General features: G+C 38.0%; 1 protein-coding gene and 1 long non-coding RNA gene across 5 annotated transcripts in view; one reads left to right on the forward strand and one right to left on the reverse strand.

Moving 5' to 3' along the window:
- LOC129349311 (uncharacterized) overlaps positions 1 to 13,586 on the reverse strand; it is a 307,367-nt gene that overhangs the window by 173,808 nt on the left and 119,973 nt on the right. The window lies entirely within an intron of this gene.
- Positions 1 to 13,586, forward strand: part of LOC111562565 (protocadherin-9) — a 214,735-nt gene that overhangs the window by 171,149 nt on the left and 30,000 nt on the right. The window lies entirely within an intron of this gene.

The raw sequence follows: 13,586 nt of genomic DNA on the forward strand, positions 1-13,586 counted from the left end.
TAAATATTATATATACAACTGAGTAAAATTGAAATTGAAAGTTATTTATAAAGATATTGTAGTAAACCCGTTTACATGTGATAAATCCACACTACTTTATATTAAATAACTCAGAAAGCCTTGGAGTCTGGCCAGTCTTTTCTTCAGGAGGAAATGACATCATGTGGAGCAGGTCATGTGATCTGGAATTAACACACTTCCTTGAGAGGTCTTTTTGTAATGGGGAACTTAGTTGAAAGTGATTTCTCAGACACAGATGCAATTTGTTATTTTCCATATAAAATTTGATATATTGCCAAAAAAGAATTATCTGTCATGATTATCTCAACTTAATGAAAAGAACACAATCAAAACTATTTTTAAATAAGCTAATTTTATTATTGTTTAGCTAATTAGAAGGTGGCTGTTATTAAATTCGGACTTTGTCTGTCTTTGCATTATTATGTTTTACGTACCACTTGGTGTATTGTCTAATCTCATGTGGAATGACACAATCTAGCAATGTTACAGAACCATGTCTGAAAGGGCTTCATCATTTATACTGTAGACCCTGACTTTAGATGGACACATACTGAAATGTATTTTGCTCAAACTTTAACAAAACATTCAGCTGGGAACATAATGAACAAGCTAAAAATCGCCATAGCACAATATAAAGATAATAAACACAGTCATCAACTACTGCAGTTCCACACTAAGTACTAAAGGCTTGACAACACAAGAAAACACAGGGGAGGCACTATATTATTTGTTTGCTCATCTGTGTGTCATACGTAATATTTCAGAAACCGTTGATCTGATTTTGACACAGCTTGATAGAATGATGCATCTCACTGCTGCATTCAAGTATCTGCAATGACACTGAATAGCTGAAGGCAGATCAACCATTAAGGGTCAACAAAGGTGACATATTTGTTAGTGACAGGCTGACAGGGACTTCAGCAGTCACAGAGGACAACACGTTAGCGTTTGTTATTTCACGGACGGGGCTGTCGCAACATTTTTAGTCTGTTTTCAAAGTTTGGAAAAAAAAACAGATGTGATATTCTCACAGTAAACTGTTAATACTGTTAACTGTTGTGGTATAGTGTTGTCAGTAACAAAGTTAAACACCTCCTCAGTGAAAATCAGGGTTTCAAGCATGTAATTGTAGTCTTTTTTATTTATTTTTATTTTTTATATGCTAGACGACATATCACAGGAGAAATAAGATTAGGTTTTTGGGACATTGCTTGTATGTCAAGCATCATTTATCACATTATAATTTTTAGTTAATTCAGCTACATAGAATAGAATAGAATAGAATAGAATAGAATATTAATAATACTTTAAGTGTACATGATCATGTGGTAACAGGAAGTGTCAATATATAACTGAGGGACTTTCAAAGTCCATAGGATATATCTTGCATATATTTTTATTAAAAGTAAAAAAAAAAAGTAATGTTTTTTATGTTCATTATGATCGTGTCTTTACAAATTCCACAATTATTGTCTTATGGAAACAGTCACTTATTGATAAAAAATGACTGGGTATCACTAAAAGGTCAACTAAATAACCGTCCGAATTTAATAACAACCACCTTCTAATTAGCTAAACAATAATAAAATGAGTTTATTCAAAAATTGTTCAAGGCTTTCTTAGTTATTTAATATGAAGTTGTGTTTGAGTCAAGTGTGGATTCAGCAGGTTTACTGCAATATCTTTATAAATAACTTTTAATTTCAATTTTACTCAATTGTATATATAATATTTAGAAGAATCTTTCTGTGAAAATACCATTTAGTGTTTGGTTATAGGCATTCATGTTGATTTTAGGCCTGAAAAACTATATAAATGTCAACTATGATACTTGTCAACTGTTACAAAAAGTCTCATAATTCACATGCACATATTGACACATTTAATAGTAGAGAAAACACTCGTCAAGCTGCTGTATTGTCAGAAATAAAACAACTTCAAGGCCAGTGCACAGTTTACAGTGCAGTGAAGAAGTCAAACAAAAAACTATTGCAATTATCTGATTTCATGTTGGGCTGCACAGTGGCTCAGTGGTTAGTACCGTCGCCTCACAACTCAAAGATCCCTGGTTCATGTCACAGCCTGGGCCTGAGATCTTTCTGTGTGGAGTTTGAATGTTCTCTGTGTGCATGTGTGGGTACTTTCCAGGTACACCAGCTTCTTCTCACATTAAAAAAAAAATTGCTGAGGTTAATTGATGATTCTAAATTGTCTGTAGGTGTGAATGTGAGTGTGATTGTTTATCTCTCTATATAGCCCTGTGATAGACTGGTGAACTGTCCAGGGTGTCAGCTGGACAGGTGTATAGATGATGGATGGATGGATGATTTCATGTTCCACAATCATGTAGTTTTTCATGTGCATTTCCTGTGGTTGTTTCACAATTAAATCCACTATCTTCAGTCAGTTCCATACTTTTAATATGAAACATGAAGGCAAGAATTCTTCATGTGCACAAGCAGCCCCTTAATAAAGTTCTTACATGGTGTTAAGAGAGTAAACAGTAACAATGGGGCCGTTATCCACAAGATCAAATTGCACTTCCTTACTTGAATGCATTTTCTATCCCTGTGAATCCGTCATAATTATATAGGAAATCAGAATTTATTGAATGGTTTTCACTGAAATAAATGAACCACAAATAGTAGAAAAAACATGTTTTTTTTTTTTTTTTAAATAATTGTTTGGGTCATAACTTTGAAGTAAGAGTGGAGTCGTGAACTGTCAAAGTGTGTGTGTGTGTGTGTGTGTGTGTGTGTGTGTGTGTGTGACTGAAAAGGAGACAGAAAGACAGGCACTCAACAGAGACTTCAGATGGGCACAACTAATAAGAGAAAATATCACATTGAAAATAGATGGAGGGATGACAGGTGGAGTCAAGGTGAGCTGACAGGGTGAGAAGTAATCACTCTGAGAGTAGAATGCATACTGATCCTGCGAGTGATAGAAGGGAAAAGGTCATAGACAAAATAAGGCAAGTTCGAGGCAAGAAAAAAGGCGGCAAAGCTCCCCTGCCAGGACAGCAGTACAGTGGAAGGACATAGTTCCCCACAGGCTGACAGTTTGATGATGGTTGTTAGTGGTGTGAGGGTAGGTCTCATGATTTTTATATACTTAATGGCCTGGATTATCGATTTAATTGCTTATCTTTACCTACACTGAAGGAAAGCTTTAAAGTAAGGTCAACGAAACACCCATGGATTTTCTATCAGGACTATGATTGGCTTCACTACACCAAAATATAATGGCTTTTTATTGCTTGAAATTTCTATCTCAGCCATCGACTGCAGCATGTATCATAAAAAATTTAATTTCAAAGAAAAAAGGAAGAAGTGCAAATGTATTATTTAGACATATAGTTTTGATATTTGGACTAACAATACAGTCAAAGTGACAGGAAAGACTTTTATTAAAAAGATTTTTTGATTATTTCATAAACCCTGGAAAAGAAAGTTCAGCTAAACTACGCTTTAAACAGCATTATTGATGTTTCTGTTGTACTTTAAATGCAAGGCATGCGGGGATGGGAAAATTGTGTTTTGCAACTGGAGGTAGGTGCGTACACTCACAATGCAAATATTCTCAGGGGTTAAACTTCAGTGAACACCAGAGCACTTTGGTTATAGGCATCACAGAGCTAAATAAATGTCAGGATCAAGGTTTTCTTGTCATAGATCCAATTATGACAACCTTTAATTACAGACACACACTGAGCTCCACACATTTGAGGTTCAGAAAATGAATTTGTACTTCCCAAGCTGAACATTTAAATGTCATTCATCCTCACTCAGTTCTAGCGGGCAGACAGTTGATTGACAGCATTCTGACTCAGCCGATGCCACAGCCATTACGCCTACGCTCCAAGCTAAAGCGCTTTGTAGATGAGTTGCAACATCCTTCCTATAGGTCTTCCTCTCTGTAGCATATCAACTGCTTCCGATCATTTTTATCCTCATCTCAGTTTCCTGCTCTCCTCTTTGCCTCATGTAACCACTCACTGCTTTCCATGCTTCACCCCTCAGACTGCATCTCCATCAGCAACAGTTGGGTTGTTTCTTGTTTTTTTTTCCCTTCTTGTTTACCAGCTGCGACAGCGTGGCTGGTATTGTTTTCACCTTGTGATACTGTCTGTGTGTGAATCTACGTAGCATCACAAATTTGCAAGATTCTATCACAAAAGTTGAGAGTTCAAAGATATGTGTGGTCCATCAATGCAAAAATGTTGTAATTACAACATTATTACAAGGGTCAATATATAATTGAGGGACTTTCAAAGTCCATGGGATATATCTTGCATGTATTATTAATCAAAAGTTAAAAAAAATAGTGTTTTTATGTTCATTATGATCAGGTCTATACAAATTCCACAATTATTTATTATGGAAACAATCATTTATTAATAAAAAATGACTGGATATCACTAAAATGTCAATTAAATAACCGTCCAAATTCATTGATAACCACCTTCTAATTAGCTAAACAATAATAAAATGAGCTTATTCAAAAATAGTTTTTATTCAGTTGAGATAACCATGACAGATATTTCTTTTTGGGAATATATCAAATTTTATACGGAAAATAACAAATTATATCTGTGTCCAAGAAATCACTTTCAACTAAGTTCCCCATTACAAAAACACCTCTCAAGGAAGTGTGTTAATTCCAGATCACATGACCTGCTCCACATGATGTCATTTCCTCCTGAAGAAAAGACTGGCCAGACTCCAAGGCTTTCTTAGCTATTTAATATAAAATAGTGTGTGAGTCAGGTGTGGATTTATGGCATGTCAACAGGTTTACTACAATATCTTTATGAATAGCTTTCAATTTCAATTTTACTCAGTTGTATATACAATAATTTAGAAGAAGCTTTCTGTAAAAATACCATGTGGTGTTTGGTTAAAGGCGGCCATGTTGATTTTAGGCCTGAAAACAGCAAAAATGTCAACTATGATACCTGTCATCTATGTTACAAAAAGTCCTGCAACTATATATAGAGACCCACATGATGTTCGTGTGATTCCATTTGCAGAATGTTTTGCACTGCAATCTAAGTTACTGCTTTGTATAGTTTTCATTTGTTTTCCCGTCTCTTCCCTCTTCATACTGTTTATCTTCAGGCAAGAGATCAACATCAGAACAAAGTCGAATTAGATTCCAATCAAGAGCGAGGCACATCCTGATTGAAGGAGGCAGAAAAGAAAATAGAGAGCTTAAATAAACAAATGCAATGTCATATCTGCCCTTAGCTTTCTTGCCCTTACAAAAAACAGAGCAAAACAAGAGGCGAGTCCTGATGTACAATTACACTTATTTGGAGATGCATGTACAAGACAATCAGTAGGTGACTAAAAATAACATCAGCATACAGACATCCGCTCTAAGTAATCTAAGGTAGCGCACATCATCTGAAAAAGCATTGTTTTGACATTCACATCTGTTCATTTATGCATCTGGTGGCAGCTTTACAGTCAACCTCACTGTATATCAGGTTCTGTGCATGTGTAAAAATCCTACTTTTTCCTTTAAAAAGGCCCTAAATTCACTGTTTTTCTGTTTTGTGTATTAGATTAATCAATTAAAATCATTTGTTTTTCTCAGTTTTGGTAAGTGTTCTCTTGCAAGAAAGATGCGGGTGTTATATAAATAAATAAGATACAGTGTGTGTGTGTGTGTGTGTGTGTGTGTGTGTGCGCGCATGTTTGTGTGTCTGGGAGAGTGGAGTGTGTTATGATACTCAGCTACTGTCCCTCCTACTGGGTCCTGCCTCAACCCCTAACATCATGAGCTAATCCCCAGAAATGTCACCCAGAGCCTGGCAAGCCATTTGTTGCTTACTGGTGTGGAATTTGCCACTAGGTGAGAGTGATTCCATTTAATCTATCCACCATTACAAGCTGCAATTTTGCATGGTAGACAGTATTACTCAGATAAAGTGTTTAATAGAGTTTACACCACGATTTACAGAGGGCAATCCTTAAGGGGCTGAACTCAAACTTTTTTACTTTAAAAAAAGTCAGCATTTCACTAGGACACTAAAAAAAAAAAAAAAAACAGTAGCAAGTTTTCTGATACCTTTTTTATTTTAAGTACTAAAATGTTACATAATGTGCATTTAAGCTCATTTCTAAACCAGGAGATTTGGGTTAGCTCTGAGGTGATCTGGTACTTTAGTTATTAATTTGTCTCTAATGTCGGAGGTGTCAAAGTTGCTACAGATGTGGAGCACTCAGTTGTAAATGTCAATTTAACATCATCCCTGCAGTGAGTGAAACAGAAAACTCAAGAATGGCAATTAGTGTTTCCTGTCAAACAACAAGGAACCACTGTATACTCCAATCCCACCCATAAATAAACAATGTTGTACCCACTGACTAAGCCTGAATAAAGAGGGCAGTAAGAAAGAATAAAAAATCAAAACAGATAAACATTGTTACCAAGGGAGACACAATGCAATGTATCTAAGATCTACAGTATGCTGATATATAGGACTCATTTGCACAGATGAATGTGGTGCCTTGAGGCATTTGGAAAAACTCCCAAAGATGAAACCTGACATGTCTTCTTTTTTCTTTTTCTTTTTATCGTAAGTATATTTCTATTCTTTTTAGTTCAGTGTACGTTTTTGCCCAGTGGGATTTAGTCAAAGTCAGTTGAAGGTTAAATAATCTGCTCGTAAATAACAGTTGGAAAGTATTGCATAGTGTTCTAATGCATGTGCAACAAAATCTCTGGCGTGGTTAAAAAAAAGTACATGTAAATGTCTGACTTTAACTGTAAAACTAACTGACCTTTTTCTTTAATTTTCTTTATTATCTATTCATAATTACTTGTTCCAAGGATGACACCCCATGCTTTACAGTTGTGTGCAGGTCAAAGTCGTAAAACTGGAGTACCATGATTATGAATCAATTACAAACTTGTATTTTTTTTTAAAGCCACTACCTTCTCAGTTATTTTGTCCTTTACTTTTAGTGATTCCTATACAACTGTGACATTCATTCCCTAAAATTTATCCCCCCTGCATCATTTTTTCATGACTTAGACCCATCAGTCAGTCACTACAACACAGATTTGCTCAAGTCGGGGTGCTGACCAGACAATTTACACCACAAGTGCCCTGTGCCAACCTGTAGCCATAACTTTCACTGCATAAGACATTCCTTAAAAAAACATGAACCTTGTTCTCTGTCTGTGCCAAACTGCAATGGCACAGAGCGAGGCATTATAAGCAGCAGGCAAGAAAAACTCAAACCCATCTGTCTTCCCTGTACCTGGCACCTCAGCCCTCTCCTTACCAGAGATCAAAGAGCTTATTGTGTGTGTCTGACTTTGTAATTCTCACATGGAAGAGCTAAGCTGAACATGTACACCAGTACACCGGTCCAGTGCTGCCTCAATCACTGGAGAAATTCCTATAATGTACATCTTAGGCTTTCCACTGACAAGACTACATCGTGTTGTAATATGGGATTGAAACTTGATCCCCATGAGCAGTTTCATCGGGGCTTACAGTATGTTGTTAGTGTATATATGGTGCGTAGGAGGAAGAGAGAGAGAGAGACGGAAACTTTCAAGGTCTTAAAATATGAATTTGACAGTTTTCGTGTCATTTAACTTGACTGTGCTTAGTTACTGTGTACAGGTTAATCTGAACTTGTGTTTCTCTGACTTGAACCACTGAATGCCTCCGTTTCAATATTTACCAAAACCACAAAGTTTAGTGCTACATGCTAAGCAACATGCAGCATTAATACTAACTCTGTCACCTTTGTAAGCAATAACACTGAGGAAGTGACAGTGGTTTAGTTGGCTACTGCAGGCTGCTGTCGAGGCAGGAAATGGGCAATGTCAAGACTCAGCCCACCTATTTCAACACCAGCTGTCATGCACTGCCCACTTGCCCACACTCAGTTTTCCTAGGAAGTCAGACAGTGTGGGAGTTCAGAGATCCAAGAGGTCCTTCAAACCTGTCACACTGGCACATTATTGATGCTCAGCATCTCAACACTGAGAGTCTTTGGTAAGAAGAACAGTGTATTGTGTGGCAGAGGAAAGAAAAGCAGATCCAGTGATTAGTTCACATAATGTCCTTAACATTTCAATTGATGCTTTCTGAGTGACTGCATGATTCTGTTTGCATTGATCAGATGCTATAATCAGAGATTTGAGACTTTTACAAGTAACCCTGTTCAGACATAATTAAATTAGTCTTATAAGTACTTTTTTATGAAGCTGCCAATGAGTCATACCTCCTGTTGTTTGTCAGAAAACCTATGGCTTTCTCAAAGAGACGCATCAGATTTTTTTTTAGTGTGGTGCACTCACAGCAAGTTAGATTAATTTCCAACTTAATCCCTCAATATCTGTGAGAAGATGTTAACTTTAGAAGTTAATGTTTGAAGTTCTAATGCATATTCTAAACCACATTAAAAATCTGACCCGAGTTTCCTTTAATATGGCAGCAGCCAATAGGCAGAGAAGTTTTCACACATTACTTGGGTCCCCAGTGTGTTAATTAATATTTATATTTGTCCACTGCCTCAAACTCTGCCTTCAGGCATTTATTAAATTATCATGAGTTTGGGCAGAGGCATTACTGTGTGTGTTAGTGAGAGCACAGCAGTGCTGTGTTACTGTGTGCATGATCTGTGACACGACCGCTCCCTGATTCACCAATCAAACGATTCCACACAAATTAAGAAGAGGACCGATAATGACACCACATACAAACAATATCAACAGCGGCATTAAATTGGGGGAGGAGCATTAAACACTTGTTTGTTTACTCATTTATTTACATAAGTCAGTGATGCAGAGAGTTGCCTTTGGCAGCCTGAACCTAAACACCCATAGCTTTACAATCTCCACAATTAGAGCCAGTCCTGTGAGGTATCTGACAGCGTGACCAGGAGGTGCACGCTACCTAGTGCTGAACACAGTGCTACTAAATGCAAGGCAGCCATGATAATTAGTGTTTCTAGCCAGGAGCTCCTCACTGGCGTCTCACCCCCGCGCTGACCCAGGGAGATTGGAAAGAGGCCCGGTGGCTCCCAAGAGACTGAGCCTGTCAGGTCCGTCACTTCTCCCACGACATAGGAGTGAGCGGAGGTGTTTTAAATGCCAAACAGGACACACTTGCCAGGCCTATCGGCTCTGCCTGAATACAAGGCCTGCCTGTCTGTCTGTCTGCTGTCCCTACTCTGTAGACCCTGAAGCAGAGTCGAGGCTCATTGTCTGGGGACAGTTAACCTGCTGGGAGAGAGGGAGCAAATCCAAAAAAGATAAAATGACAGTGTTGTTGGTTGGTATGTCACAGAGTCCTCGCATGCACAGATGTAGTGCTGAATCTTCCAAAAATACATCTGTCTATAGCTACATTTTTAGCTGTGAATGTGTATTGTGTTTTTTTCCCCCTTATTTTATAGTATAATGTGAGCAGGATGTCAGATCTTTTTGCAGGACGCTTTTCTTTGTTTGCACTTATGTGTATGGATTTTCAAAATGGGAGTACGTCAGGAAAAGTAACAGTGAGGGGATAACATTGAGCAGGCATGGAGCCTGACTTGAGATCACAATGGTGGCTGCACCAAATGTGTGCTTAGCTGCATAATGATATTTGTTTGCACTGTGTTTGTTCCCACTCTGGCACAAAGCTCAAAGTGATGAAATGCAAATTTCATGGTTTCACGAATGAAGTGGCTTGTGCTTCAAGTTTCTCTCAAGTGAATAAACTAAAGGTGTACATGCTAAATAAAGACCACATTTTAAGCACCTATAACAGAACTGCTGCACACACCACACAGAAAAAGATTAATTCCAATGTCCAATAAAAACAACGTCATGGTTATGCGCACACTGGAACTCTGCTAATGTACTTTTCTCATTACTTGCTGTTGAGGGCACATTTGAGGTTCATCCTATTATATTACGCTTTCCTCCCTCATTGTTTCCATTTTATGAACACTTAGAGATTGTTTTACATTTTGAAGCATTTTGATTAAAAAGTGTGAAAAAAAGAATAGTAAAGCAGGGCTTTGAGTACGATAGAAATAGAAACAAGTGTGACAGATACTGAATATGATATGTTTGCACCTGATGAGATGAGAAAACCTTCCTAAGAAGATCTTCCGTCAAACCTTTAGTGAAATTCATTTCCTCCTGCTCGCGATGTCACATTATTATAGATTTACCCTGGATATAAGATGATTTAAAGAAATCACACATCAAAATGTGTTTATTCCCTTGAGCCTATGTAACACACACGGGAACAAATGTGTGAATTTGCGTTTTAAACATGCACGCAACTGCAAATTATTGTCCACAATGCAGCGTATCAGATGGATGTGCCATGTACGGAAGTTAAAAACCAGTCTGCGCTGAAAGGGATTACACAGAGGTTACTCCTCCAGTCCAAGGGCATGACCTGATGCATGGTATTAATTGCCAATTGATATGCAGCTGTGTTTTCCTGTGAGTAGAGAGGACACCTTAGTGAAGGCATCTTACCTTATCTCAAGCCATGCAGCTCATTCACCTTCTCAGACTGAAATTTACCCTATTTTTTAAAAAGGTTGTTCTAAGCATCCGAGAGAACTTGCCACAGTTCTGGATTTGTTCTGTCTCGTTGTCCTCTCTCTCTTCATGTAATCCTAGACTGACTCAGTGATGGTAAGATTTGGGCTCTGCAGATGGCATAACATCTGTACTTGTCCTTGTACTTGTTGTTGCTGAAGATAGTTGTTTTGAAAATCTGTCTCTATGTTTGGGATTGTTGTCATGCCAGAGACTCGATTTGAGACCAGCCAGATGCCTCCCTGATGGTGCTGCATGATTGATAAGAGTCTAAAACTCTGAAGTGCCTAAAACTTTTGCTTATTACTGTTATTTCTGAAGATGTACAACATGACTGCTACACATCTGCTGATTTTAGTTCAGGATTTTGTGTTGTTATGTAATATTTAGAGACCAGCAACTGTGCATAGTGCAACAACCTATGCCATGAACCAAATAAAAGACAGAGCTATGCTTTAAGGTATATTTCTATGCAACATCAGTGGTTTCAGGGATGTATAAACGAGTAACCCCTGTGGAGGAAAAGATCTATAACCAAAACCAAAGCAAACACTGAGGTCAGGTACAGAGGGGAGAATGCTGATAGCAGTTGGTTTAATGGTGCAGTCAGATCAGTATTAGCTTGGCAAGAGTCAGTTCTCTTCCTTTCTTAAATTAGGTAGACATTAAAGTGCCCCAAGATCTCACAGGTTGAAGTTCAGTGAAACTGAATTCAATTCCAATTAGTTTGTGACCAGAAGCGAATACAGGAAGTCTCATCTCCTTTCAACCTGAATTGAATGGTGGAATTTTGGTTTGACCTTACCTTTACAAAGGCAAATATATATATATATTTTTACTCTATCCTCCATGCTTTGGAGGAAGCTTTTTCACAGAGTGTCCAGCCAAGGCCTTGGCCAGCTAATCTAGGGGCAGAGAGTGGGGGGTGCACCAGAGGGCAGGCTCAGGGGAAGGCAGCAGGGGGAAGGACAGCTGGGTCTGCCCCAGAAGAGGAATCATCATCTAGAAAAAAACAACATTATTTTGGTGTTTTCACCAAAAAGGACTGGGGCATTTTGTGTGAGATGCTGCAATACATCCATCAAGGGCCAATCCAATAGTAAACCTCCCACCCTGGGCTGCCCCCAGACCCTCTGGAAAGACTTGGTGCTCTATTGGATGTGTTTGTATGTTTTTCTTATCCAACCAGCCCACTCTTTTTTCCCTATTCTGTTTTGTTTGTTTGCTTCCCTTGCAGCCAGTAGCCAGAAAAGGGCATGCATTAGCCGCTACCTGTTTAAAATGGCATTTATTATTCAGTTATTCATATTGTTCCCGGTATTACCATCACATACTATTTATATTATAACCATCTCTACTACTACCAACATCATTACATAAATACTACAACTACTGCTACTACGACTAATAATAATAACAACAATAATGGTAATAATGAGAAGAAGAAGAAAAACAGTATATTTTCAGTAATATGCATTATCCTTAGCAATTTATTGTCAGATAGGATAGGAGCAAAAAAGGTCAAGTAAGGACAGGAAAGGAAAGACAGGATAAAGAAAAAAGATATGACCTTTAAGTATTTCAGCAAGACACTGTATACTTGCTGTGGACTCAGGTGTTCAGGCAAAATTAAAAACATAAAACCCGTTAAATACACAGAGACCGTACGTAAGCTCAGTCATAGTAAAAATTCTCACCTCACAACCCAGTAGTGCTCAAATAAAGCAAATGCAGAACACAGAGTGAGTATACAACAGTAAAGCCACAGAACAACAGCCAAACACTCAGTGTTTACTCAAAACAACTTCCTATGTCACTCACTAACTGGCACACACCCACACACCCATACAAAGTAAAGGGCTTGTTTGGATAGCCCTTAATCACAGCTGAGGGCTACACAAACATCCAGAGCTCAAAGGGCTCCACAGTGCGTCCATTACAGCAACAATTAATGCAACACAACATGGAAAATGAAATATTAATAGCAAAGTTGAAAATAAACAGAATGTTCACACTTGGAGGATTCAGTGAAAACCAGCAGCCGGGCATGAAGGCCAACCTGATCATTATCACATTCATCCTTCTACAAACACGTGCACAAGCGTGTCCACATCAGCCATCTTCAATAACTGTCAATGAGCGGCATAGCAGTAATGTCAGGGTCACAAACCGATCTATTACCAGTCAGAGTGTGTAGAAATAGGATGATTATTCTGCTATTACACATCTCAGACCTTCTTTTTGTTTTCGTCTCACACTGTGTTCGGCCATCCGCTGCAGACTAATTCAGGTATCAATTAAATGTGTGCAATCAAACTCAGATGGAATATTTTCCTCCAACTCGTGTTTGGTAGCTGATTATTTTTCATGGATTGAATCAGCTCTATAAATCCTGATCCATTTCCAATCTTTTGTTTGTTCGCTCGGGGTCCTACAGCTGTCAAAAAACTGCAATTGAGCCCAGCTAAAACACTGGAGCGTCTCCTAATGCACAGGATTGAGAGCGAGTGAACCACAGAGCACACAGCATCCAGCAGTTTCAGTTAATGATATGTCTGCGAGCAATGCAAGAAAGAAAAATATGGTTAGTTTGCCTCTATTTCATGCCTCTAAAGTGCTGCTGTTGGTTGACAATTGCATTTGAACTTTAGTATTTTTTTTCATTTTGATGGTGAAGAAAGTGTGTCTAAATCTTGCCACTACACATCCACACTAACACTATTCATCTCTCTCTATTATAAAATACGCACTATACAGTAACGGCGGAATATAAAATATGACACAAACAAAAATAAAAGAAAACCGTGATGCAGAATATATTTTTGCAATCAGTAGCTAATCAGCTGTCTCATCTATTTCAAGTAATTTACTCATCTTATTTGGGACAAGATAAAGCCTTATACTGGAAAATGGATGAGAAATAAAGTAGAAATGTAGTGTCGGAGTCACGATTGACAAAAGAATTAGCATCTATGGTACACCCAAAGATA

Source organism: Amphiprion ocellaris, chromosome 1 (genome assembly GCF_022539595.1).
Source record: "Amphiprion ocellaris isolate individual 3 ecotype Okinawa chromosome 1, ASM2253959v1, whole genome shotgun sequence".
NCBI lineage: Eukaryota > Metazoa > Chordata > Actinopteri > Pomacentridae > Amphiprion > Amphiprion ocellaris.